The sequence below is a fragment of the Melopsittacus undulatus genome, chromosome Z (genome assembly GCF_012275295.1).
Source record: "Melopsittacus undulatus isolate bMelUnd1 chromosome Z, bMelUnd1.mat.Z, whole genome shotgun sequence".
NCBI classification, from domain to species: Eukaryota; Metazoa; Chordata; class Aves; order Psittaciformes; family Psittaculidae; genus Melopsittacus; species Melopsittacus undulatus.
Window position 1 is genome coordinate 39325834 of NC_047557.1, and position 23288 is coordinate 39349121.

Consider the following 23288-nt stretch of genomic DNA (forward strand, 5'->3'; position numbering starts at 1 on the left):
GGTGGGAAACCACGTTATGAAGGAAAATGCCAGTGGAACCTAGGAGTTTGTTGTACTGCTAATGAGTTACAGACTGGATGCAGACACACAGAGTGAAATTTTACAGGTCTATTATATGCAAAGTCAGAATAGTTGACAATACTGGTGATTTCTAGGCTTGAAAGCCATAGATCTGGTTTTTAGATCTCCATGCTCCTGACTTAGCTGTTTCAGACCAAGCTAATCAAGGAGATGAGCTGGCTGATTTTACTTTCTGAAGATTTTATTCAAAAAAATGTCTTCCTGCTGTTCATTGGTCCAATATAATAATTTTAAATACTTTACATTTCTGAAAGCCACCTACTTCAGTATCAGCAAGTACATCTGAAACAGAAGACAATCTTCCAGCAACAGGTAATTCACATACAACTAGAGTCAGAGATTAATGCTTTTTGACATATGAAAGCTGTAATCCCAGTCTTTTAGACAGTAAAAAGCATTCATTTCTGTCCCTTGTGGACCTTGAGCTATTTGACCTTAAAATTATGCCAAGCTTGCACTGGTCTTTTCAGCTTGTTTGAGCTGTTTTCCCTTTGGCCCAAGGCTGAAAGTAACAACTCACAGACCTAAAATCATTCCAGTGTCCAATTCCTGAAAATACATACAAGCTGACTAGATTAGTAGGCTAATGTAGCAAAAAGGGTCGGAGCTGCCATGCCCAAGGCTTTTATATAGGCTAATGGGTATATAAAAAGAGGTGGAGTGTAAATCTGCTGAATACAGTTAATGTGCTTTAGAGAGCATAGTTTTTTTCCTGAAAAGTGAAACCTTAAGCACAACTTCTTCCCCTTAGAAATATCCAGGCTCAGCTAATGAGATGTCAGTATGAAACCTGGGCCAGGCTCTTCCCTGTGAGATAGATGCTCTGCCAGTACTCACACAGCAGCTTGTGCCAAATGACCCTAAAATATTACAAGAAAAAAGGCAGATTGTGATGTTGTGCAGCAGATTTATAAACTCCATATGACACTGTCCATAAAGCCCAGAGGAGCGATGTGGATATGCAGAAACTGATGCAAATGGTTGTCTTTAAACTGAAATATGGGGAAGGGGGGGAAGGAAACTATATACAATGACCCATTGTGACAGGAACACATTCCATGAGAACAGGAGGGGGCTTTGAGCAACCTGGTCTAGTGGAAGATGTCCTTGCCCATGGCAGAGGGGTTGGAACTAGATGAGCTTTAAGGTCCCTTCCAACCCAAACTGTTCTATGGTTCTATGAAAATGGGTTCAGCATAAACAGCACTATTTACAGAGCAGTAGTGTCTGAATATGCCAGAAGCTGGTCAATTTGCACTTGTTACAGGTCACCACAATGGCTTAGAAAACTGTCACCTTTGCAAGATTTTATTTTCGTGCCCAGCAAGCCGTATAGATTCATCCACAGAATTACTTCATTTCATAAATGTTACAGTTTAGACTTGGTCCTTTTGATACAAGTTTTTCAGTCAAGTTTGTTTACTATATATAAATGTGAACTCATCAGTTTTAAAAGGGCAGTTTACATTTGTCCAGAACTTTAATTTAATCTAAGTTTGGTTTTACGAAACTCAAAATTTGTTCCTACATTTTCAGAAAGAGATAGAACAAAACTGTGTTGCATAAATGAAAGCTTTGTCTTGAAAACAAGCAGACCATGATTTCCACCAATTTAATTGCAAAAATTGAAAGACAAAATAATTGACCCATGATGATTATATTGAAAACATCCAAGAGCCTGAAGGTCAATGCTAAATACATCATAGTAGCACTGTTGCAGTGGCAGCAGCATCTCTTTAGGTTCACAGACAACTTGTGTGCTAGAAGACCTATCATGATGAGCTGTGAAATAAAATGGGGCAGAGTGGAGCTTTGGAAGGAAAATGTATTTAAGATATGGAACTTGTAAGACTGCAACAGAATAAGGTGTGTCGGGGGGGACCTCTAGAGGTCACCTGGTCAAACCTCCCTGGTAAAGCAAGGCAAATTTACATTACATTAGGACCTAACTGCTTCACTGTTTTGAGAGGCCGGACAGAAAGAAGGAATTTAATCGCAAGTGTTTTACCTAACGTAACTACACAAAAATCAATAGCTTTGGAAGTCTCTCACACGCATTCTATACACCCTAGATTCTGGTAGCCTGAAGCTGTACCAGGGCCATATACACAGGCCACAGAAAAGAAGAAGGGAACAGAGATCTCCTCTGGGTTTTGTTATTTTCGCTACAAAAGTTGTCAAGCTGGAAGATGTCCCCATGATAAAAGATAAAAATGTCAATAAATAAAAACTATTAACAAGGGAGGAAAAACCCAAAGTGTTGCAATGTGTTAAAAATAGAGGAAAGGATTTTAGTAGCAGTTGTCTAAGCAACAGAAGTCACTCACATTTTCTTAACTTTTTCCTTCTTTTTCAACAACATTCTTTTTTTCACAGTCTCGCATTCAATGTCTTCCCTTGCAGAGTGCTGTGGCAATTTGACTGGGATATAAAGACTCAGCTGCACCCAGAGTGGCTGAACCATATCATAATGGGGGAATAGTCACTGCCCTGTTTCCAAGAACCAGAAACTATCTTTTGGGTATGTTTTTGGGAGGGTGAAACCAGAATTATATTCCAAATTAACACTGTGTTATCATAGTAAGTAATTACAAACCTTTATATGTACAGATTACTTATGACAGTTTGTGGTGGGGTATGCCTGAACACTTCACTGATGCTTACCACATTCTCTGAAGAGACAAATTCACAATACTGTCAAAATGTACCAGTTTGGGTTGTAAATACCACAATTTTGCATTAGTTGTTAGGGATCTTAAAGTGTCCTACCCTTTTTAAAATGGAAAACTAACTAGGTACCAATCTTGTTGGAAAAAAAAAAAAAAAGAGAAAGTTTATTTCTTCTGACAAGTTTATTTGGGTTATGACTGTCCAGCCATATTGATTTAAACACCATAAAGTACAAGCTACTATCTTGAGAAATTTAGGATTTTGCTTGTATGTGTGGAATATCTGAGGCAGTGAAGCGCAGGGCACAGCAGCTTGGAGAAGCAGCTACAAGATTCCATAGCTGTTACAGCCTGGGCTGTAGATGCAGCGCGAGGGCTAACACACCTAAAGACTCCTATTTCTATATATGCGAACACGGGAGGAGGCAGCCCTCTTTCAGGAAGGAGGCAGTGGTAAGAACGTTACAGGCCATCAATAAGCCTTGTGGTAGGGCGCGCATACGTGGAAGACGCCCAAGGCCGGCTGACAACTGTGCGGGGCCCGCGGTGCGGTGACACATCCCCCCTCGCTGCCTGCTGCTCATGGCGGCGGAGGCAAGGCTGCGGGCCGGTGCGAAAGGTGAGGTGAGGAGTGCTAGCGCTGGGCCCCGTCCCGCGGTACCTCCAACACCTCAGCGCACCGGCTTCTGCGGGCCCCCCCCTGGGCACTCAGCGCTTCACCCACCCTCTGCGGCCCTCCCAAGCTCCCGCGGAACAGAGGAGCGGGGCGGAGCGGAGCGGGGCGGGACGGGGCGAGGCGAGGCTGGCGGCCGCTCTGACGCGGGGAGGGCGGTGCGGTGCCGGCGGCGGCGGCAGGAGGAAGATGGTGGCAGCAGGCGGAGTGGCTGCCTGCCGGGCTTTCCGCCCTGCGCTGCGCTGCCCCCCCCGCCGGAGCCGCCCTGCCTGCTGAGGAGGCGGCGTGGACCCGCACCAGGTGCGGTAGTTGGAGTCCGAGTGCCCGCGTCGTGGGGTGCTGGGGAGGCCGGCTGGCCCGCGGGCGGGCGGCGCAGCCAGGGGTGATGTGAGGTGGGTGCTCGGTGGGGGGCGGCCGGTCCGCTCCCGCCCTCGCGGCGCCTCCCGGCTGCGGGGACTGCGGCCCGGGCGGCGGCGGGGGGCGGCAGCTCCGTGTGCTCGGCGCGGCGGTGCGGGCACCGCGGCTCTGCACCTGCCCCGATCGGCAGCCGCCCGGGGCCGGTTGTGGGCTTTCGCCTGTGTGACCTATGTGTTTAACGCTGGTGAATAATCCCGCGCGGAGCTGTGCATACCGAACGCGCTGGTTTGCTGGATTTGGTTTATTTATTCTTATTTTACCCACCCAGCATCATTTCTTTGGCGAAACGGGAAGGGGGGGGGGGGTGGAGGGGGTGGCTGTGGAGATTTTCCGTCTGCCGATGGAGTGGCCGCGGCAGAACGGGCGCAGAGCCCGCTCCCGCAGGAGGTGCTGCCCGGTGCTCTGACCGCATCCCAATTTGCGGAGGAGAGCCCACCGCGGCCTGGATCTTCCCATCCTTTCCATGGGGTGCAGCGAGCTGCCAGCTCCGCTCTCCATCACTGGGCTGGGTGTGTGTGTGTGTGTCTGTGGGTGTGTGTGTGACATCCGCTGCCATCACGTACCGGTGTCAGGAAAAGCAATTTGGCATAACGATTTGCCTAAATCACAGTCGCGGTCAGTGCAGCCATATATACTGCATCTGCTTTCTGGAAGGATCAGTGTGGAAAGGAGCAATTTACCAAGACTTCTTTGCTTGCCATCACCTCTAAATCTGCCTTTTAAGAGGCGCAGGAACTTGGGCCTCAGCTGGAAAACTAAAGCATCTTTTTGCCTTCCCCTGTTACAGCTTTCTGTGGGCTGTGGAATTGCAGTCCTTTTTGGAGAGCGGGTTGCAGATCCGACTGTTTTCATAGCTTCTGAGGAACTAGAAGGCAGAGATGTTTTCCTGACTCTGCATATATTACGAGTGAGCTAATGTGGGTGTAGGGCAGATCGGGCACGTAGCGCTTTTTGTTTCTGACATGCATCATGTCATGCCAGCTGATAAGAGCACACCCGAGTGGCTGCGATTTTACATCTGCTCTGTGACTGTGGCCCGTGGGGTCCCAACCAGCTTGTTTGGAGAATATTCCCGTCACAGTGCTCCAGGTTCTGCTGCATTGCTGTTAAAATCTGGACTGGCTGCACCTGCCTTTGCAGCCCATGGCTGGAGCAAACACGTGATGCCCAGTTTTCCCTAACACTGATGGTGACATAGAACGGGTTCATTCTCTTAGTGCTATGCAGATAACCAGAAGTGAGATGCATGTTTGCTTTTTGCTCTAGGGGGGACAGAGGGGGCACAGACTGCCCAGAAAAGCTGTTTTGGAGCGAAGGAGAACAGTTACTATTAAATTCAGTGCATCTGTGTGTATTTATAATGAAAAATCAAGTGTCCAGTGAATAAAATAATGTAAGACCACAGACAACTCTGCAAAAGTAGGAAATTTAGCATTCTAATGCACACTGGGATTGACACTGTCGATGTCTAATGAATGAAACCTGAGTGAAAGACAGCTTTAATTCATTGGAAAATGTAGTTTGAGATTGAGAGATTTATGAGCTTTCAGGCAAAACTGATTTTTTACAGAGTAATGGAAGTTCAAGATTGGCTGTGTGGGATGAATTGTATAATTTGGTGGTCTAAGTTTTCTTGGATGTTTCTAGTCCTAGCTTGAAGCAATACATTTATCTTACATTGTCCTAATTTAAAATAGCATTTTTTTTTTGGCTAACAGGCTCAAGGCCAGCCTTGTGAGAGGCTATTAAAATAAAGGCATTCACAGATTAGCCCTTTAGTTCTAAAATGTAAGAATGCTGGAAAAGTAATTCAGTACATCGAGGTAGATAGCAAAGATTAGTTTTGCTGTGTTGGAAATAAGGAAGAGACACCAAATCTTACACAATACTTTTCACAGTTCCTTGTTAATAATTCAATTCTCAATCACTCACCATTTTTTATTTGTTAAGACTGTCTTCATATGTTTAAAACATAGGAAAATAATGCTTCAGAAGAAATGTGATGCTGGATATGGTGTTGTGGTGGGTACCAGAGGTGAAAATCTTGGGGCAGTCCATTGTTCCCTTACCCTTGTGGGTCAGGGAAAGTGGGTATGGAGTACTGGAGATAAGCCTGAGCATCTTGTCTGTCTATGTGGATGCTTTGAAATCAGGGACTACTAATTTTGAGGCTAAAGTTCATTGTCTGTCTGATAAGTAACTAACCAGGAACCAGAATTCTTTGCATATGAGATTTGAATTGATTTTAATTGTAGCAGGAATTGGCTTTGGACTTCTTTGATACCATTTCATGCCACAGTCATATGCAACACATTCTTTAACTTAAAAAGTGTGCAGTCTGAGGATTATGTGCATCTTTAAAGCATAGTTAACATTTTCTGTTTATAAGCAGTGCCTACCAGCACCAGAGCTGACATGAAAGACATGCGGTGCAAAGAAATGGAGTCTCCTATTCAGCTGCTTATTGTGTATATTTAACAGGCGAGTATGGGTAGTCATTTTCAGTGGCTTTGTTGTTTGGTTTCAGGGTGTCTCAGTGTGTGGTAGTACTTTTGGCAAGAAAAAACAGGAAAACCAAATAGTAAATCCAGAAAAGGTGGCTGTGAAAATACACACTGCCTTGGTTCTGTGGTGTTACTGCATGTATACAAGGTCAGGGTTAGTATCAAAACCTCTTGATAACATTAGAAAAATTAATTATAAAATAAACTTCTGAGTCATCGAATAGACAAAATGAAGGGAAAATCAGAGAGCCAGAACCTCTAACTTGCATCTCATGGCCTAGATACTTCTGACCAGATTCAGCTTGTTTTTCCCTTGGCACATGAATTGTCTTGCCATTGATCATAGCTTTTCTGGATTTATATGAGATTATGAATTAGAAGAATCAGACCTGTTCTTTTATACTCAAAAAAATAATAATACAAAAATAAATTTTAAGTGCTTTGGATAGTTTAATACATGTACTCCATGGGCAGTGCAGCTTGATTAATTGAAGCTTAACTTTGAACAAGATCCTATTACTGTAGGTTTAAGTCAAGCCTTGATGTTCCAGTAATGCATTTTTAATGTGTTTTTCTGGTTTCACAGAAGGTGAAGATTCCCGCTTAATGAGAGATCTGGCAAACAACTTCCTGTTTATTTATTTCTAATAGATTGCTTGCAATACATGCTGTATAGGGGTTAAAGGTTTCTGAAAAACAAATTGATAGATTTTGCTTCATAGTATTGATTGATTTGATAAGCCAGCTGCTCAGAGCAATGTGATGGTATTTTTCTGTTTCCCCACACAAGACTGTGTTCTACAAAATCTCTATGTCAGTTGCTTTACTGAAGGCGCCTAGGAAAACACCTTTGTTTGCTCCTTTTATCTGTATGGGCAAAGAAGGATGATAATATCTGTCCTAATACTGAATAAATAAACACAGGAGCAGTGTAATGGGTATGTGACAGCTATGGATAACAGTGGGCTTGGCTGAGGATGCTCTTAGGACCACAGGGTGGTATTTTTCCACTACATCCTTTCTGTTGGAGAGGGTCCATCTTGACATGGGAGGAGTAGTGGGGATGAAAGTGCAAATCTGTTTCTAGGGAGCCAGTATTTTTGGCATTTCCCAGTGGCATCTTACCTTGTCTGTCCTGTTGTTCTTACAGGATCATGTCCTGCAAAGTGTTTCCTGTGATGTGTTCTGTCTAATTGCAAATACTTACTGGGAGAGGTTTTCATTATCCAATAAACCTGTATAGGCAACTGTTTGTGGATAAGCAGTGTGATTTTACATTATCAGCAAAACTAGTGAAAGAAATGGATTAGAAGTATTTAAAACAATAGTCTAGGTGAGGTAAACCACAATGGGAGCCTCTGTTTTTCCCACTGCATAGCAAAAGGAGTAGATGATTTGCGACATTTAGCCAATTATATCAGAATGTTTAAAAATTTAGAGTGTTTAATGTTTTTTAAGACATGTATCCTCCCTCCATGCTGTCCAATGTGCTCTTGGATTATCTATTTGATCTGTCAAATCTTGCTTAAAAGTCAGCAATCAAGAATATCTTGCTTTTCTTTTAATGAACACTTCAGTAAGAATTACTCTCTGTGAGAAGATGACCACCTTGTTACCCATCTGAGGAAAATGTGAGTGCAGGGGAGTGAGAGACTTAATTAAAAGTCTGTGGGAGAATGTGACAGATGACAAATTCCATCCTTGGAATTTGGGCTGAATCCTTTTACTGGTAATTTCTCTTTTTCAACTAATTAGACTCTTCTGAACCTCCATGGTACCCTGTTTGTGCATCAAGAACATACCTGCTGAATTTGATGTGCAAACTTTCAGCTCAGAAAGATGACCACAGATCAAGAAATCACCAGGACAGCAGAGCCATGGAATCCTCAAAACTTGGCCATCTGCTACCAAGATCAATTGAAAAACTACCCTACATTAGCTCACTGTTGCTTTATTATTTCCATGCTGGGGATGTACATCAGGAAAAGAACTGCCTTCCTGTGTATGTGTGATTGAGGTACTGGTTCAGTGTCTTGGAGATACAGGTTTAGAGCCTGTTTTGATCTGGGTAAGTAATTTTATCAGTTTTGGGGTATGTAAAAGTAGGTGCTTTTAAACAGAAGGCAGAGGAAGAAAAATCAGAACATAATAAAAGATTTAAAATATGACTTTAAAATATTTAAAATATGACTTTTTTCCCCCACCTGAATATATGCTTAGGTTTTATTATTTTTTTTTTAATTTAGTTTGACGTATGAGTTCTGGTAACAGTGTTACCATAACCATGTATTTTTATGGTGTCTATTCTGGGGGGGCTTCAATCATGTTTGAAATCTTGATGCTTAGAAATCTTAAATGTAAGTCTGCTTTAGGCTAAATAAATTTTAAACATTTTAAAAAGAACAACTGAGTAATGCCCAAAAAAGCTCCTGACAGAGGAGGAAGCAGAGGGTAAAAGCTCTTGCTCTAGGTCTTCCCAAGGCTAATGAAAGCTTTAACTTAACACTGTTCAAATCCAAGTAACAGGCAAAACTAGTAGTTTTCTGTATTTTAGCTGTCTCAGGTGAATTTTGGGAACGTGGGTACTGCCTCCACTATTGGAAGAAGAAATTATTATGTTTTGTGTGATGTGTGTGGGGAGCTGAGGGTTTTTTTTTTCTTCTTCTTTCTTAACAGCTTTTTCACACCAGCCTTTTTATGATCACAGAGTAACTTGAGTTGGAAAGGATCCCGAAACGCCATCTGATCAAAGCTCTGCTCAAATCAGGTGACTAAGGCAAGGGCTGCACATGCCATGTTGGTAGCCCTTGGCTTACCTAAAGCATGATGCTCTACAGCAGAAGTGCTGTGCCTCTCATGGGCTTCAAACACAAGGGTGTGCAGAAGATTTTGCTCACTGCCCTAGTGAGATGGGGCACGGCTGCTGGAGACAAGCCTTCCTCCAACCTACCCTCTGTCTGGGCTGCCATGCAGACAGCTGCTCATGCTGTTGCTACTGTCGGGGCGACTGAGTGTTGGGGTTTCACCAGGTGAGGGAAACAGTTGCCACCTCCTGATGGGTGCTGGTTTTTAAGTCTATCTCACCACAGTTATTCCACCCATGAAAGGGCTGAAATACGGGTGTATTAGCTTATCCTTTGACCTGATAGATGACATAGAGAAATAACATCCAGAAAAGACATTTTTTGGTGTTAAATTGTGTTGCAATAGTTTTAAAATTAGAGCATTATTAAAAAAATTATTAGGGATTAGGCAACATTCCTTCTAACTATGTACTCTGCAGTTACCTTTTACCTAATGAAGAAAATCTCCCTCAGTAACTTTGTGGTGAGCTGACAGAAACTTCTGTTAAAAGAGTCAATGAAAAACTAGTGTATAGCTTTTTAATACCACTGCATTTTCAGTGGACATTTTACATACCCTTTTCACAAATGTTGCATGACATCCACAGCTGTTGTACTTTTTGTCTCAGAGTAGAAAATAGGGGTGAACTCAGGGTTCTGCTCTCACTCAAGAATTATCTTCCCTTGCTGATAAATTATTAATGTAATTCACTTATGAGATTGCCATGACATCATTCAGGTTTTAGCATGATTAATTTTATTTCACAACAATGAGAAAATCACAAAGTCCTTGAAAGCTTCCCTGTGCAGGAGGACCTTGTTAGGGCTGCAAGGCATGTGAGGAGACGTTTGAGCTCCATGCCTTCTTGGCAAGGAGCTGGATATTGGTCTGAGGGGACAGTGCTCTACTTGATAATGTTCTGCATTAACTTCAGCATCCAGGCTTTAATTTAACTACATCCTTATGATAATTAGTCTGGCTGCTCTGGTTTTCTCTTGCACAAGTCAGGCAGTATTAATGGGTTGTATTTTGAGTGTGGTATCCTTTAGACCACACCATTTTCGGAATCAGCAGCTTTACTTGCAGTTAAAGTTGAGTTAGGGACTTAACACACTCCCATGTATCTTTTTATTTCTTTACCTAAGAAGACTGTGAAGACTGAATGTATTTATTTAAGCTTAGGTCAAGCTGCTTCTGAATGCAAATGTAAAGGTAATTAAGGCTACAGAAAACACATCTGTATTTTGGAAGATACACACAATTAATGCTTTGACAATATATCAGAATATGTTCTGGATGAAAATCAAACTACTTTATTAAAAAGAACTAGAAGTACTATTTCAGGTTAGCTACTAATTTGACATTTTCTGGTTTTGTAACCAAGATACCCACCTCTTAAAAAAATTTTGTATCAAGGAAAGCCAAGTTAGTGTGCTGGAAGTTTAAGAGTCAATTGATTAGGATGTCCGTAAGCTGCATGATATGCTGCTTATTTTAGATAAAAATCAGTCTTGGTAATGTATCATGTAACTTTGTGTTACTTTGGCTGTTGCAGGTGACATTACCTGAAGTCTTCTGCTGCACTGGTTATGAGAGTGCCTATGTCACTGAGATCCAGTCATTAGCTGTCATCCACCAGGAACAACAAAGCATTTGCTAGAAGAGATCTGGTTCTCTGTCAGACCGCCTTAGGATAAATTATCCCCTGATAGCTAACAGAAGCATTTTCTACTGAATAGCATTGTAGAAATACAGTTGCACAAGGAGTTATTATTAAAAGCACAGTGCTAGTTTTTATACAGTTACTATTTGTTTAGGCAATTTTCAAAAAAGTAGTAAATTCTCTAGCCCAAAAATTATTGCCTTTTGATGATTCTCTAGGAATTAAAACTACAATGAACAGCCTTTTTGTGCATGGAGCAAAAGCAATTTTTGTATATCACATTCCTGGTATGCAAATTTGTATTTTATTGAAGATACCTTTTCTTCAGTATCTTTATCCATGAAAATAATGACTTCGTAGGCAAAGGTCCAAAGATATTTTTGAGTTGTCTTTTTTTTTTTTCCTTCCAATATATAGCCATGTTGAAACCTGAGCAGTCCATAACCCAATTTTGATCTGCGGTGTTAAACTCTCTAGTATGGTTTTGTGAGCACTGGCATCCAAAGGCACTGTGGTGCAGGTTTATATACATACACTAGATATGCTCTGGATAACACAATAGCACAAACAGCAGTAAGTTTAAGAATTCCTTTTTTATTAAGAAACAGCATTTCATTTATTTGGTAGAGAATTACTTTTTCAGCTGCCTGTCCAAAAGCCTTGTGTTTTCAAATTGTAGAGCATATAGAATGGTGACTTTTAGGCCATTGGACAGGCTGAGGGGTATGTATACTTTTGTAGGCGTCTTACACCTGAAACCAGAGCGTGAAATTACCTGGAAGGAATTCACAGGGTGGGGTGAAGTTATTCAGGACTTCTTGTGATGCAAGGAAGAAGATATTTTTTCAGCCAGTTAAAATATTTTTAAAGTCAGTTGGAAGGTTTATTAATCACATGAACTGCAAGGCCTTAATGACAGCACACAAAGAAGCCGTTATTCCATTTTTATAATATTCTGTATCTTAGTGTGTCAAAAAAATCAGTCACACATCCCTTAAAGACTAACCTCCTCCAATTATGTGCACATCTGCCATCACTTTATTTCCTCTGCCTTTTGAAGACTTACTGTCTCTCCAGTGCATGACAAGAATCCTGTGGCTTCAAGGCCTTTTGAGATCTCACACTGTTATGGCAGAGTAGCTTACAAACACTGGGGACATTCTTTTTGTGACTTTTTGGATTTAGAGAGGTGCTGAGTAGTGGGCAGACCTTATAATCTGGATAAAACTCCCCACTTTACTTTCTCTGAGAGGAATCTAATCAAGTCTTTGGGCTGATTTCATTGATCTTCCCCTGGCACATGTGGGGGTTCATCCTAGAGAGAGAAGACATGTTTGCAAATACAAAGTCATTAGGTCTTTCTATTATGGTGTGCTGTGAAGTTGTTTGTAACTATTCACGCTTGGTTTGAATGGGATGGGAGTGCTGACTGAAATGCCGGAGGGATTTAGGAAGGAAGACTGCTTGCAGAGAAGAGTCGCACAATGTGAGGCAGCTGTCTGTTGCTGCAGCTTCACTGGAGACCCACCTGTTTTCCACTGGTGCCGCTGACAAGCATGGGGCCTTGCACCACTCTTGTGGTCAGTCTGTCCATCAACAGTAGTGGCATGTGTACATAAGGGGGAGAATATGGTAAAGACAGGAAGTAGTCATTTTTTTTACCCTAAGAAGACAAATTGAGATGTTGGAAATGAAGTATTGGTCACCTGTTAAGGCAGTGTCAGTGGAACTTGCATGAGGGTGGTGGCAGGAGTGGATTACTGGGAAAAAATCAAACTTGCCTGAGACTTTCAGTTGTGCATAGTTCCATGTTCACTCTGGTCAAAACAGCCCATCCTGTCCCCTCACAAGTGCTGCATTGATACAGGTTTGTAAATGGTTTCAAGGTCAACATCAATTTCTACCATTACTTTTGATTAAAGTAATTGAATAGTGAATACATTTTGGTAGGTAAGTAACTATGAACACAGGATTTTCAGTGTGGTGTTTGTCATTGCTCTTTAAAAGCTGCATCTTGTTTGGAGGAGGGGAGTGGGAAAGGGAAGAGACTTTATGTGACTGGAGCATCCATCTGGTGCATTTTGATGATGCGACATGTTAGTAAGTTATGTCATACCTGCTGTAACCAAGCCAATGCCAAATGCATAACAAGGGTTAGCATACAGCACTAAAAGCACCTGCTGTTTTATCTGGATATCTCATGTTCATACTGTTGTTATTTCTCTAGTCTTTTTATTATTGTAGGCTTGCTTGATAATTGAATTTTTTGAAGATGCCTTAAGATACCATGACCACAGCTTTTTAAGAACAATGTTAATGCAATACAAACATTTCCTACCAAGAGGAAGGAATCCCCTGAAAGATCTCCACCATGCCTTTCTAATCCAAAGAGCAAATCTTCTGGCTGCAGTCCTGTCTAATGAGAAAATGTGTGGATCAACATGTTAAGCTTCAAAGGTGCAAATCCAGAAGCTGTTTGCTTCTGAGGAGACACTAAAGCCTTACAAGTTTAGTCTTTTGTTCGGTTGCTTGTCAGCTGTGATACGCTTTCCACACAGTCAGTGATTCCTGAATTCTCTTTTAGTGGCTCCCAGATCTGTTCTTTCTGATGTTTGTCCATTACCAAGCACTGACACAGGGGGCTGATGAGTTTTTGACACTCTCATTTGTGAAGAGGCATTTGAGTGTCAGAGGCAAACATGGACTGAAAATGTGCCAATTTCAGTTTGCGTTTTATGAGATGGCAGTGGTACTGTTGCAAGTTTTTGTCTAGGGACTCAGGATGGTAGTGGTGCTTTTATTTCTATTTCCAGGATTGTGCTTATGATGCAGTTCTTCAGTCTCAGCCCCAGATACCTCAGAGGAAAAATTCCTATGTGTGAGTTGTAATTTTATCTTTCCTGTCCCAAGTGTAGCATGTGAAAATTGGATTCCTTCTTACAAGCATAGTGTTGTCACCCTTCAGCTCTATCTGAATGTGCACCACACTTGCAACAAGGTCTGTAAGGTAATCTCATTTACACATTTATTTTGCATCTGGTGTGTATCTGTTCTAGTTTTGCTGAGAGTACTTTGTATTTTAAATGCCTTTGAACTGTATGTGGTAAGGATTTAATCCTCTTTGTTTTTCTTTTCCCTTCCGTCTGTATCTGGTTTGTAAGTTATGTCATCATGTTTTCCACTTGTTCATCTTTGTCCTGAGGAGGTTAATACTTCTGCTTCTAAATATAGCTGCATTCATGAGTTCCCAGTATGTGTAACATATTCCTCAAGAAAAAGCAATGATGTAACAGTGGGTTTTTATCTGTGAGGGACTGAGGTTAGAAAAACACCTTTGAACGTGTGAAAAATACATGGGGAGAGACTTAAGTAGTTCGAGTCTGAGTGTGCTTTCAATCTAGAAACATATAGATGTTTCAGGAAAAAAAGATCCAATTTTATCTCTTGGAAGTTATAGCAGAACCATGGACTGAGTTAATGGGAAAACCTTAGAGCTTAAAAATTGGCAGATGCTTCACCATTGTGATAGAAAAAGCATCACAATCCCCAGTTTTGAGCCAGTGGCAAACCGTGTCTAAATAAATCTTTGTCTCTTCATGCTGAAGACTTGGCAGTGGGGAGTTACCATTCTGCATAGCTCTGACACTTGGGGAAAGTCTTTCTTTTTGCTGTGGCTTAGTGAATATATGGTCAAAGAAATAATTTTGCTCAATTTTACGTTTTTTTATTAATGCTGAATATATTGTTGGGATATTATCTGTATGTATATAAATAAGATGGCATCTGGTTTTCTCCTACCACACCAATAAAGTTGCCCAGTGAGTTACAGAAGTAGAAGACGTCCTTGTAACAGATTTCTCTTGTTATCATCTGCATATCAAGTACATGGCATTTCTGTAGTGTTTGGTTACCTGTTGTTGCTGCTGTGATTGTACTGTGCTTTATATGAGGGTTTGTGTGTGGGTTTTTTATTGATTCATTAGGGACAAATGCATTCCTGAGTTTCAGAAGAAAACTTTCTCCATTTTATTTGGTAAACCTTGTGCTGTCAAGAAAAGAATTACAGTGATTTTGAGTAGAAATTGGGTTATTAATCTACCCTGTGAAGATTAGATATTGCTTCTATGCCAGTACAGGATTTTTTTTTTTTTTTTTTTTTTTGCCCAACTCCTTGAACTGAGGCTGATTCAAGAATTACAGGGTTAGAGTTTTTTTAATGGCTATTGTGAGAAAAAGATTTCACTCTGCCAATTTTTGACCTGTTGAAGAGAGACAGCAAGGAGTTACAGGAACTGAGTTAAGGGTAATGTTGAATCTAATTGCAGCTTTATAGTATTCCAATACTATCAAATATGATTAATGGCTTAATTTGCCATTAAAGCTCTTCGCTTCAAAAGAATGTGTAAACTTTTGATCTCTGCCTCAGTTGTGTGTCTCTTACAATGTGGGTTTTTTGTCTTGAAATAAATAACACAAGGATATTCAAAGGGTAGGAATGTTTCTTAAGATTTGGAGAGGACTGAACTGTTATCTTCCTTTTGTTAATAAGGGAGAATAATCTTACCTCCTAACCCAGCAGAAGCAGCGGGAAATAAAGCTATGTATGGTAAGGATGTAGTAAATTATTTTCCATTTCACTTTTGCCCTTGAAGCAGCATTTCATGACTCCTTTAGTGTTCAACTGCTTTATTAGTTTAGGATATATAAAGTTTGATTGAAGTGTAACAAGGGTTAGAAATGAGCATTAGTGTGTTTGATCCCTGCAAAAGAAGATCAGATATTATTGGTAAATCAGTATCACTTGTCTCACAGGTGATCGTAGTACAGTTGCATATGGTCATGCTTTGTAGTCATTGTTTTTTTCCTTTGCAATTGAGTGGAATGCTGCTAAGAAGTGTGCCCTGTACCAGTGGATCTATCTTTGATGTAATTCCAAACATTACCACAATGTATGCTACTTGCCTTTCTTCCTTAAAAAATACAGGGAAAGTAAAATCTGTAGAAAAAACAAACTGTAAGGATCAGATAGAAGTACAGTGAGTGGCAGAGGGAGTGCAGTACAGATGCTGGGCAAAAGGAGATTAAGAGAAAAATGGTGACACTGTGCAAGTACCCTTAATGAAATAATGCCCAGGGATTAGCTAAAATAATTCTTAAAGTTAGGAGAAATTGTGATGGTAATGGTGGATTAATTGAGACACAGTTAAGGAGTATGTTTGGAAATTATTGATAGCAATCTGGGAGTTAATATAGATCAACAAAGAGGTCTTTAGGTCCTGTGTGTTAGATTTTCCTTCCAGGGACAGTATAATCTCCAGCTGAAGTGTCTTTGGCTGCTACAGCTGGCTATCAAAAGAAAGTGCTGTGTGTTTGTACACAAGCTTTTTTTCCTGGAAAGATGAACTGTATACTATGATTGCAAGATGCCTTGAGCTATTCGAGGGCATCTCTCCTGGATTCCCACATGCCATTTAAGCAGTGCCACTGTAGCCCTCAGGATTCTGATTGTTGCTTCTCTGCAAATCTTGCTTACCATGCTCTTAAAATCTGGCATTGTGACAAAAGCTTATTAGTAATTAAAGACTGATTAAAATTACTTCCGTAGACCATTGCTGCCTCTGTAATCATCCTGAATTTTATGATGTTCTTTATCATATACCCACATTTTCACCCATCACTGTAATACCTTAAGCATACAAACTAGGCAGTGCTGCCTGCTGGGTAGTCACAACCCCATCCTTCCACAAGACCAAAAGACTGTAATTGCACATCAAGCCTAACTCCATTTGGTGGTGAGGTTTTGATCATAAATCGTTTGATTGCAGTAGTATAGAGCTAGTGTCGTGGCTTCTGTGCGACTCAGAATTGAGAAAGTTATTTTACAGTATGTCACTGAATTACTTGATTCCTTGGATGTATACTGCTTGCAAGTGTTTAATGGTTTGATTATTGTACACACTGTTTCTACTTTCCTTCCTCCCTCAACTTTTTTTGCCGAAGAATAGGCTAAGTTTTGAGTCTGAGCTGAAAAACTGTATGGTCTCCAATAAAGCTTCTATAAGAGGTGTAGAGAAGATACTGATGTATTTTATCTCTTTAAGCTGTTTTTAATGCTCTTGAAAGATGTGTGAAATCCCTTAACTTGCCAGACTTTTCCAGATCTTTAGAACTGGAGCAACATTGAAGTAGGATGGAGAAGGTGGCATGGTCCCCATAGGCATCTGCAGCAAATGGGTTGCTGTACTGGTGGCCTGTCTGTCAGTTGTACTTCATAACTGCTGTATTTTTCTTGTGTTAGTAGTTCGGGGAGTTTGAAGGCACACCAGAAAATCTGCTGGGAAACTCTCAACATTTATTTTTGGGTTTTATTTCTAAGTTTGATAACAAATTGCTGATATTTTTGTTGTTGTTTCATATGTAAGCTGGATCAGAAGTCATTGAGAGAGTGTTGGAATGATAGGGCAAGCTCAGGTGCAGAGTCTCTGACTTCCAGGAACCTACTAAGGTTTAGAATAACATTATCTTTTCCATAAATACAAAACATGTAATTAAACACTAGTGTGTGATGCTTGGGGCTTGTTATGAAGGCTTCCATGTCTTCCATGAATTCCATGTCTTCCAAGGCTTCCAGTCTTCCATGAATTTTGGTTAAATTCACTGAAACTTGTACAAAGGTTTAACTTGTATGTATATTTCGTGAAAAGTGCTACAAATACCAGGAAATTAAAAGTATTTCCAAATGCCTTTCTGTTTGTTTCTTTCTACGTAAAGCAACCAAAAATATTGAGGTGGCGTTGCTGCTTCAGTGTTGGAGGAGTAGGGGTAGAAGTAATGAATTGATAATCCTCTCTACATGTGGAATATGTTCTTTTATGTTTTAAGTAGCAAATAGTTTTTTTATAGCAGTTATTACACTGCATAATTCTGTTTACATTTTTACTAACTGCTTGCTCTAGAATAACTCCTAGAGATGCCCCACAGACACAAACATGCTGGTGTTTTCTGAGCAATGAGCAGGCTAGCAGAGCATGGAATTGTGGAAGCCCTGGAGAGCTGCTGAGGCTGTGCTTTTGGGCTGTCCAAAATCCCTAAGGTAGAATCTAGTGAAAGTGAAGGGTATTATCAGCAGTGTTATTTCTGAGTTTAGGTATATTTTCCCTAAGTGGGATTTTCTTCCTGGGGATCCCAAGCTTGCACATCCTTGGGAATTCGAAAAAGTACATGGGTAGGAAATAGAAACTATCTGAGAGTCTCAAAGATCCTTTGACTCCACAGGTCTCACTGATTTGCTTCTGGAATAACAAGTCCCAAACAATGACTTTCATTTGTTCTAGGAATGTAGAAGAAACAATACTTGTAATGAGGCATCTGATTTAAATCTCTTTTGCTCTGCTGTAATCCTATCAGTGACACAAAGCTGTATTCATTTTTGTGGAGTTACATTTATTTAAAATAAATTGGAGGTCTATGCTTAGTATTTAATCCACATGTTTGTTACTATCGAAGGCTAACTTGGGAACTGAGCTGACGAAGTCCTGAGGCATTGTGGACATCTTTGGGAGAGTATGCCCATATTCTATTTGGAAGGAATTTTGCTAGTTAAGTTTTCCCTTTCCCCCCTGCCTCCCCCCTCCCCCTTTCTTTTTTTTTGGTACAGTTCTTAAGCAAAATCTGTTTAAGTAACTCTTATGCTCTCATTGTAAGCTGTATACCATAATTCTTGTCACACTTGCACTCTTAGATTCAGAATGGCTCAGTTGATGAATGGCTTTTTCAACTTTTCAATGGTCTCAAAAGTAAAGTACAAAATTTTTAAAAATTCTGTACACTTGCTTGTAGCTGGAGGAAAAAAAAATGTTTCTTAAACAGTGCTCTTACCCAAACCTTTCTTAAGGGAAAATGATGTTACTTTTCTGCTTCTTTTAATCACATTGGTAGTTTTTATTCTGTTCTTGCTGGAAGAATTTACTGGTTTTTTGTTTGTTTGTTTGGGTTTTGTTTGGTTTTATTGTTGGTTGGCATTGTTTTAGGAGAACTTTTGAGCAAACAAACAAAACACCACCAGTACAGAACCCACACCCCAAACCCAGAAACTAGTCAATTTGGATTCTGGGAGCTGTTCTAAGACAGTTTTGGTGTCAGGTATTTCTTATTATGATAAATGAAAAATTGTTCTCCTCTGGTGTATAGGTTTATGAAGCTTGAGGAAATGAAAAAAAAAATAAAATAAATTTCTCATTGGAATTACTAGTTGTATGGCAAAATGCCCTTTGAAGGAACCGATGCAACTAAATCTGCATTTCTGTATTTGAAAAGTGTTCTTGTGCAGTTATCTTTATGCTTAATCTTTTGCTTTCTTCACAGTTTGTTCGTACTTGATGATCCTATCAGAACCCAGGCAGGTTGCAAAATTTAGAATAAATCAGTCCTGGAGTAAAGCCAGGCAGGAGTATTATTTATCGAAGAAATGATTGCTAAGTAGGTGGATAATGTATGCTTTGAAAGAAATAAAATTTGGGGTAGTGTGATGCTTAGACATTTTTATAGAGTCTCTTATATTAAACCTGCAGTTGGTAAGGTTACAACATGCAAATGAAATATCTTCCCTTATATGACTTGTAACTACATTGCATGCCTCCTTCACTGCCCTGGCATCAGCTCCTGGGAGGCAAAGGTGGGATGCCTTCGGATCCCTGTTACACTGGTGTAAAACTGTGTTAGTTCTGGGTGTTTTGAAATTTAAAGCCTTTTCAGTTCCTTGTTTAATTCAAAGCAGCAGGCTGTCTGGACTACTCTCTTTCACAGTGTTTTGTTGGTTTGTGCTTGGAGGTCATTGGCAGTGAATTTAGGAAACCTGGCGCAAGAGTAGCTAGCACAGCTTTTCTGAGGGAATGGGCACAATTGTTTCCCCCTTGCCACATCAGAGGCCAAATGGCCTTTCTTTGTCCTGTGCAAAGCTGGGGAAGGGATAAGCAGGTCATCTAGCTGGCATCAGGGCCACCCTGTAAGTGGCAGGTCAGTGCAAGGTTTTAATCATGGGTGTGAAAGTTCTGCTATGGGGGGCTGGGTCTGGTCTGAAGCCAGGACCAAATAAGTGAAGAGTGTCTGGCACTAGGCATCTGTGTGATGCAATAAAGACAGTTGCAGGACTGTGAGTCTCCTGGTGCTTTGGAGACGAAACGAGCGCATGGAACCTGATTTTCAAGATTCATAAGGATTTCAAAAGTTTGCCTTACTTTTACTGCTCTATTGCCTTCTTGTCCCACTCACTATATCCTTCCTACACATCTCCCAATAAAGTCAGGAAATTGGTCAAGAAGCAGAAGCATTTGAAGATCTGGACTGCTGGTTTGGTCTCACCCATGGGTTGGTCTGCCAGCCACTGACAGACTTCTGCTCATATTTCCCCTACTGGGAGGGTGAACTGGGATTGCCCGTGAAGCATAAAGGATGTCCATTATCTTTGAGACTCATAAAATATATTTAAAATTGGCCAGTCGTTAAAAAGTTAAGGTTGAGAAATACAGAAATGTTTAATCACTTCAAAGTATTGTTTGTGGATTATCAACCTAATAAAAGAGCCTACCTTCCAGACTGTTTAATCATAGCAGGGTTGTTTTTTTCAGCTAGTGTTATGAATAGGTTGTAAATCTTATAAGCTTGTGTGATTCTTTGTTTTCCTTTTTGGCAAACGGTAACTGAAAATCAGTAACATGATATATTAAATCTTTAATGAAGCCTTTATGAGTCTTTGCATTTTTGTTTGAGTAGTATCAACTTGTATAAAATCCTCATGTATACTTTGCATGTGTGATATCCTCTCCACAAACTGATTACATGTTGATAAAATACCATTAGTCTGGTTTTTATTTTACAGAAAGTTCTGTATGAGTCTGTAAAACATGGATGCTATATAAGTATAGGGTTTGGATTAATGTATTTAAAATTACATCTGTTTTGCTTTAAAAAAAAATTCTTTTGTAATTCTGAATACACTATATATCAGACTATGACTGCTTTTTTTACTTCCCTTTTTTTTCTCACAGACACTTGAGTTATGACTAATTGAATAAACAATTAGTGAAGGAGGTTATTAGAAACCTTATCTATAGTTTATCTTAGTTTTAGCACTTTTCATTTTTTTCATTGCAGTGATCTTTTATAAAAGATCATGCAGTTAATAGTAATATTTTTATTTGCACTGACATTTTTTTACAAATGAATGACCTCTTCAGAAGAGTATTTTCTGTTCCTTTAGAAGAAATGTAGAACTTTGTGATAATCATACTTTTGCCTTTTTGCAGTATTTTCGTTTTGCAGTTTTCAATAAACATTTAAAATAATTTTGAATCCCTGCCATCAGGAGTGGTTGTGCCACTAATGCTGTACCGTGAAAAATCATGAGTTAAGGAGAGGAAAACTCATCAGCTAGCAATAGATTTGGTAGTGAGTAGGCTGATTTCTTGTATAACCTTTCACTGACACGAAACAGAATTTAAGCCGTCAAAATTAATGTATTAGCGTACCTTAGTGGAAAGGGATAGCATTTAAATGTCTTTTTTGTATTTTTTTTTATCTTGGATGATATTATCTGAATTGACAGATGAAAATACTGTGGACATTGTCTTTCTCAGCAATGTGATGATAACTGGGTGTGTCTCTTGGCAGCATTTTTATTTGCCTTACAACAAATAGCCAGCACAATTTCCCACAGTTTTCCTTTTCCTACAATACTATGGTATTTTCACTCTGTTTTCACTCTGTGCATTATGTAGACTTAGAAATAACTCTGCCATATTGGAAAGTATGCAGTTGCTATGGGGGCTATTGATTTATATTTTATTAGAAGTTTAATGCTAAACTTCCGATAGAGTACTGTTTTTGGTTGAATCTCAGAAGATTTAAATTTCTTTAATTCTCAAGCCTGTGCTTTGACATTCTACCTAATTCCCATTATTCTTTCTGAGATGATAAATTTTCATTCAGAAGTTAATTACTGTTTATGTCTCCTGCTTAAGTGGAATCATAGTACCAAACAGTAGTTCCACTCCATCTTTGTAGGACAGATAATGGTCTGCCTTCAAAAGTATACCACTATGTTAGTGTTGCAGTTTCTGTTTGATTGAAGAATTACTAGCTGGTTTCTTCGATGCTTCTGTTAGAAGATGCTGTTCAGTATTTTTCATGAGGGAGGTGGTATATCATTATATCTCAGAAGTCAGGAATGCCCTTTGGTAGTATCACACACACACTAAGGCTAAGTACCAGGGGTTTTATTGGCAGGGATTACTGGCTAAATCTGAACTGAGGCATACAGTCATCATGTCCGTGTGTCTCCCCCCCGTCCCCCTCCCCTTTTTTTCCAGTTGTTGAATGGTTGCAAAAGAAGGGATTTTTAGCTCACTGCTTGTTATTATAAATTAGTGTTTGTGAAGTGCCTGTGTACTAAAGTAATGGGAGCTCTGTGTGTTGTTACCAGTGAAAGAGCAATTCAGTCTGAAGGTTTTAAAACAAGATGCATCACATTCTGTCACTTTTAGTGACAGTACAAAAGTACATGGGCTTTCCATTGGTACAACAGTGATTTCACAGGTTGTGAACTGTGGAATAAGGTGGCTTAATGAGGTGTATGTGTTCTTTGTCAACACTGAATCAAGAGATTTACTTTGAAAACCAGGTTAAAGATATAAGAAAAAAAAACTAGTCATAGTAAGTTAACTATTATTTTTTCTTAAGAATTTTGAAGATACTTACTCTGTTAGTGTATGATTCTTCAATTAGGTGGCTTCTACATTTTTAATTCTATTTTGTAAGGGACAATTATTCGAGACTGTGACTGTTTTGATGATGAATTATTTTGGCAATTTTACTTTTTTGTTCTTACCACAGAGAAGAATCTAGTAATTTACTGTTGGAATGGGAACCTGCATCGAGGTGGATTTTGCAGGATTTTGTCTGTAGTACTCACCATTTTCATTACAGTGAAGGAGTGAAAACTGGAGAGGTGGCAATCTGGGGGCATCCATCAGAGTGTTGGAGAACAGAAAAACAACCATGATGAATCTTCAGAGGGGGAAGGGAGATGGAGGTGCTCTTCAGCAGCAACCAGAGCAAGGTGCGTGGTACTGTGGTGAGGGAGCAGCTGGTTAAGTACCAGGTCTGCAAAAACCTCTGTGGGGGTTGCAGCTAATGTCAGTGTAAGATGGGTTGTCAGAGACATATTGTTACTGAAAGGCAGCTGCTGTACTGAGAGAACAAGAATATAGCCTTAGGAAAGGCACAAAGGATGCTCATTGGGGGCTCAGGTGATGTATGTTTTTTCACATGTGTTAGAGAGCTGGAGAGAGTTCAAGGAGGTCATTGAAAGTCAGTATGTGGACAGGCAAGACCATGAAGAGTGAATCGCTACTCTCAAGTGGGGATTGGTCAGGCCAAAG

The 23288-nt window shown here is 40.1% G+C and overlaps 1 protein-coding gene across 1 annotated transcript in view; it reads left to right on the forward strand.

Moving 5' to 3' along the window:
* The first annotated feature begins 3605 nt into the window (after window positions 1-3605).
* Window positions 3606-23288, forward strand: part of APBA1 (amyloid beta precursor protein binding family A member 1) — a 91121-nt gene continuing 71438 nt past the window's right edge. Inside the window, exon 1 of the mRNA XM_034072916.1 lies at window positions 3606-3723. The gene's annotated coding sequence lies outside the window, so the exon portion shown is untranslated. The remainder of the gene's footprint in view (window positions 3724-23288) is intronic.